This window comes from Triticum urartu, chromosome 3A, assembly GCF_056163025.1.
Source record: "Triticum urartu cultivar PI428250 chromosome 3A, HENAU_Tu73, whole genome shotgun sequence".
NCBI lineage: Eukaryota > Viridiplantae > Streptophyta > Magnoliopsida > Poales > Poaceae > Triticum > Triticum urartu.
This window is the reverse complement of record NC_141875.1, coordinates 584147935-584153934: the sequence shown is the minus strand read 5'-3', so window position 1 is coordinate 584153934 and position 6000 is coordinate 584147935.

Sequence of the window (6000 nt, the reverse complement as noted above, 5' to 3'; positions counted from 1 at the left end):
TCCCTTGCCAGCGTAAGTTCGTCTAGACAAAGCGTCCAAGCCCAATTTTATTTCGTTAGTGTAGGCAGTAGGCAGTAGGCTACTTTTTTGTTAAACGAAAAAAATCAAAATCTTACATCTCGGTGAAGTCTTTTTCTATTTTCTTATAGCTATAATTCTCAGAGTTTGAATTGATTTAGATTATGTTTTGTCTTATTAAACAGAAAGAATCATGCATCCATGAAGGAGGTATGATTCTGGTGCTTCAAAGCAAAGGAAGAAACAAATACTAGAAGAACATGCTCGAACACAAAAGGGTGCTCTCGATAAATTTGTTGTGAAAGAACCTCAACCCAATTCTGAAAACCAAACTCCAGATGCTAATAGTGATGATGCACGTGGTGGTGATCCAGAAGAGGCTGAGGCTCACATTGGAGAAAGTGATGAAGGTGATGATATTAACAATGTTGACGAAGGTGATGATTCTAATCATGTTAAGGAAGATGCTAATATTGCGGCTGAAGGTGATGATGCTAATATTGTTGATAACACAAACAATTCTGTTCAGCCTGATATATTTGATACAAGAACATGGGGTGCACTTGATCCTACAATGATTGATATTTTGGTGCAAAAAGGTCCTAAAAGAGACCCGTCCATTGAGCATGGTCGTACGGACAAATTTGGTAGAAGGTTTTCCGCACTGGCGTACACTAGAGTTCTCTCGAATGAAGAAAAGTGTGATAGAGAGTGGCTTGTGTATAGCAAAGAGCCTAACAAAGTATTTTGTTTTTGCTGCAAATTATTAAGGAAGGGACATGTGAGAGGTCAGTTAGCAAATGATGGCTTCAATGACTGGCATCATCTTATCAGTAGACTCAAAGAGCATGAAAAGGGTAGAGAACATGTCACAAATATGAGTACTTGGTATGACTTGTGCCTCGGGTTGGAGAAGAATCAAACAATTGATAAAGTTGCTCAGCAAGAACTTGAAAAAGAAAGGGAGCATTGGAGAAAAGTTTTGCTCGAGATTCTTTTGATTGTGAAATTTCTTGCGGAACATAATATAGCATTTCGTGGCAGTAATAGCAAGGTGTACCAAGATAGTAATGGCAATTTCTTAGGATTGGTTCAAATGTTGGCTGGATTTGATCCAATTATAAAAGAACATGTTGACCGCATCAAAAATGGTAAAATCCTTGATCATTATCTTGGTCCTTCCATCCAGAATGGACTGATAAATTTGCTCGTTGTTGCAATCATGGCTGATATCATTAAAAGGGTAAAAAAGCAAAGTACTTCTCTGTTTTACTTGACTGTACTCCCGATGCAAGCCACCAAGAGCAGATGTCTTTGATAATTAGGTATGTTGACGCATCTTCGGGTTCTTTTTGCATTGAAGAAACATTCTTAGGTTTTCGGGATTTGAATGATACCACTAGGCAAGGATTGTTTGATGTTCTAAGAAATGAATTGAAAAGTCTTGGCCTTGATATTGACAATCTGAGAGGGCAGGGATATGATAATGGGTCAAATACGAAGGGAATACATAAAGGGGTACAAAGTAAAATTTTGAAAATAAATCGGAGAGCTTTTTATTCAGCTTGTGGTTATCATAGTCTGAATTTGACAATATGTGATATGGCAAAGTCTTGTTGTAAAGCATCCGATTTTTTTGGAGTTATTCAACGCATCTACAGAAAATTTGCTAATTCTACTAAAAGATGGCAAATTCAATAAAATAACATATCAGGAGTGACTCTCAAGTCATTGTCATCTACTCTGCGGAAAGGAGCCTTTCTAAACTCAAGCTGTTGAAATCCTATTTGTGTTCTACTATGACACAAGAAAGACTCAATGGATTGGCAATTGAAAGCACAAGTGCTCCCTGGGTGATTTTGGTAATTAATGTCAACATATCTCTTGTTGGACTAATGCTTCTACCTAGTATGTTTCAGATAAGTTCAACAATGGAGTGGCATGGACTAGAGGATGTGGAACCCCTTCAAGATGCTGAGGACAAAGGATTGGCTCAAGCTCAAAGCTCAGGACTCTACATTTTATTTTAGTGATCCAAGATCACATTGAGTCCATAGGAAAGCCAATACTATTAAGGGGGGATGAGGTGTTGCTCAATGGCTTGCTTACTCAACGTGCTTAGTGATATGCTCCAAAGCCCTCAACCACTTTCTCATATCCACATATGTCCCAAACCAAAAGTCAAACTCGGCCCCACCGAAACTTTCTATCCGGCGCCATCGAGTTCTCTTGACATAGCCACTGCCAGAAACCCTAATCAATTCAGTCTCACCGATGGGATCTCGGTCTCACCGAGATGGGCTTGCAAACTCTCTGTTGCTTATTGCAATAATTTCGGTCCCACCGAGGTATGCAATCGGTCCCACTGAGTTTGCTTGGCCAACTCTCTGCTTCGTTTATTACCCAAATCGACTCTGATACGTCTCCAATGTATCTATAATTTTTGATTGTTCCATGCTATTATATTATCTGTTTTGGATGTTTATGGGCTTTATTATACACTTTTATATTATTTTTGGGACTAACCTATTAACCTAGAGCCCAGTGCCAGTTTCTGTTTTTTCCCCTTGTTTTAGAGTATCGCAGAAAAGGAAAATCAAGCGGAGTCCAATTGACCTAAAACTTCACGGAACTTATTTTTGGACCAAAAGAAGCCCACGGAGTACCGGAGTTGCACGAGGAGAGTCCCGGGCTGCCCACGAGGGTGGAGGGTGCGCCCACCCCCCTGGGCGCGCCCCCCTACCTCATGGGCAGCCCGGAAGTCCACCTACGTACTTCTTCCTCCCATATATACCCATATACCCTAAAATGATCGGGGAGCACAATAGATCGGGAGTTCCACCGCCAGAAGCCTCCGTAGCCACTGAAAGCCAATCTAGACCCGTTCCGGCACCCTGCCGGAGGGGGAATCCCTCTCCGGTGGCCATCTTCATCATCCCGGCGCTCTTCATGACAAGGAGGGAGTAATCCACCCTCAGGGATGAGGGTATGTACCAGTAGCTATGTGTTTGATCTCTCTCTCTCTCTCGTGTTCTTGATTTGGAACGATCTTGATGTATCACGAGCTTTGCTATTATATTTGGATCCTATGATGTTTCTCCCCCCCCCTCTACTCTCTTGTAATGGATTGAGTTTCCCCTTTGAAGTTATCTTATCGGATTGAGTCTTTAAAGATTTGAGAACACTTGACGTATGTCTTGCCGTGCGTATCTGTGGTGACAATAGGATATCACGTGATTCACTTGATGTATGTTTTGGTGATCAACTTGCGGGTTCCGCCCATGAACCTATGCATAGGGGTTGGCACACGTTTTCGTCGTGATTCTCCGGTAGAAACTTTGGGGCACTCCTTGAGGTTCTATGTGTTGATTGAATAGATGAATATGAGATTGTGTGATGCATATCGTATAATCATACCCCATGGATACTTGAGGTGACATTGGAGTATCTAGGTGACATTAGGGTTTTGGTTGATTTGTGTCTTAAGGTGTTATTTTAGTACGAACTCTAGGGATGTTTGTGACACTTATAGGAATAGCTCAACGGATTGATTGGAAAGAATAACTTTGAGCGGGTTTCGTACCCTACCATAATCTCTTTGTTTGTTCTCCGCTATTAGTGACTTTGGAGTGACTCTTTGTTGCATGTTGAGGGATAGTTATGTGATCCAATTATGTTATTATTGTTGAGAGAACTTGCACTAGTGAAAGTATGAACCCTAGGCCTTGTTTCAACGCATTGCAATACCGTTTATGCTCACTTTTATCATTAGTTACCTTGCTGTTTTTATATTTTCATATTACAAAAACCTTTATCTACCATTCATATACCACTTGTATCACCATCTCTTCGCCGAACTAGTGCACCTATACAATTTACCATTGTATTGGGTGTGTTGGGGGCACAAGAGACTCTTTGTTATTTGGTTGCAGGGTTGCTTGAGAGAGACCATCTTCATCCTACGCCTCCTACGGATTGATAAACCTTAGGTCATCCACTTGAGGGAAATTTGCTGCTGTCCTACAAACCTCTGCACTTGGAGGCCCAACAACGTCTACAAGAAGAAGGTTGTGTAGTAGACATCAAGCTCTTTTCTGTCGCCGTTGCCGGGGAAGTGAGTGCTTGAAGGTATATCTTTAGATCTTGCAATCGAGTCTTTTAGTTTCTTGTTTTATCACTAGTTTAGTTTATAAAAGAAAACTACAAAAACAAATGGAATTGAGTTTGTCTCATACGCTTCACCTTTTTAATATCTTTCGTGAGTATGATGGAAAGGATACTTGTGCTCAAGTGCTAGAAGAAGAAATCTATAAAATGTTTGGCACTAAATATTTGAATGATGAGCATGATTGCAATGTTGTTAGTATGAATTCCTTGAATATCCGTGATGCTAATGATATGCAAAGCCACAAGCTTGGGGAAGCTATGTTTGATGAAGATGATATTTTTTGTCCCCCAAGTTTTGATGAGCAAATTTATTATGATGAAAGCATGCCTCCTATCTATGATGATTATTGTGATGACACGTATGCTTTAAAGAATAATAATAACAATGAAACTTGTCATCTTGATTTCATTTTCAATCCCATGATAGTTACTTTGTTGAGTTTGCTCCCACTACTATTAATGAGAAGAATTTTGCTTGTGTGGAGAGTAATAAAATTTCTATGCTTATAGATCATGAAAAGAATGCTTTAGGTGCTGGTTATATTTTTGAATTCATTCATGATTCTACTGAAAATTATTATGAGGGAGAAATATATGCTTGTAGGAATTGCAATAATATCAAGTTTCCTCTCTATGTGCTTAAAGTTTTGAAGTTATGCTTGTTTTGCCCTCCTATGCTAGTTGATTATTGTTCTCACAAGTTGTTTGCTCACAAAATCCCTATGCATAGGAAGTGGGTTAGACTTAAATGTGCTAGTCATATTCTTCATGATGCTCTCTTTATGTTTCAATTCTTATCTTTTATGTGAGCATCGTTGAAATCATCATGCCTAGCTAGGGGCGTTAAACGATAGCGCTTGTTGGGAGGCAACCCAATTTTATTTTAGTTCCTTGATTTTTGTTCCTGTTTAGTAATAAATAATTCATCTAGCCTCTGTTTAGATGTGGTTTTAATTAGTGTTTGTGCCAAGTAGAACCTTTGGGAAGACTTGGGGAAAGTTTTGTTGATCATGCTGTAAAAAAACAGAAACTTTAGCGCTCACGAGAATTGCTGCCATTTTTATTTAGAGAGTGATATTTAGTTAATTATTTTTGCAGATGATTAGTAGATAAATTCCTCATGTCCAGCAATTTATTTTACAATTTTATGAGTTCCAGAAGTATACGTTTGATCCAGATTACTACAGACTGTTCTGTTTTTGACAGATTCTGTTTTTCATGTGTTGTTTACTTATTTTGATGAATCTATGGCTAGTAAAAGAGTTTATAAACCATAGAGAAGTTGGAATACAGTAGTTTTAACACCAATAAAAATAAACAATGAGTTCATTACAGTACCTTGAAGTGGTGATTTATTTTCTTATACTAACGGAGCTTACGAGTTTTCTGTTAAGTTTTGTGTTGTGAAGTTTTCAAGTTTTGGGTAAGGATTCGATGGACTATGGAATAAGGAGTGGCAAGAGCCTAAGCTTGGGTATGCCCAAGGCACCCCAAGGTAATATTCAAGGACAGCCAAGAGCCTAAGCTTGGGGATGCCCCGGAAGGCATCCTCTCTTTCGTCTTCATTCATCGGTAACTTTACTTGGAGCTATATTTTTATTCACCACATGCTATGTGTTTTGCTTGGAGCGTCAATTTATTTTGTTAAGATTTTCTTTCTGTTATTTAGAACAATTTTTTGCATCTTTTATTTCAATAAAAGTGGCATTGATAGCCTTTACTATGCCTATTTTAGAAGTCCACATGTTGCTGTTTGAAAACAGAAAGTTTACCGCTGTTGCAATAATTCCCTAGAAAAGTCAGAATGTGATAAAA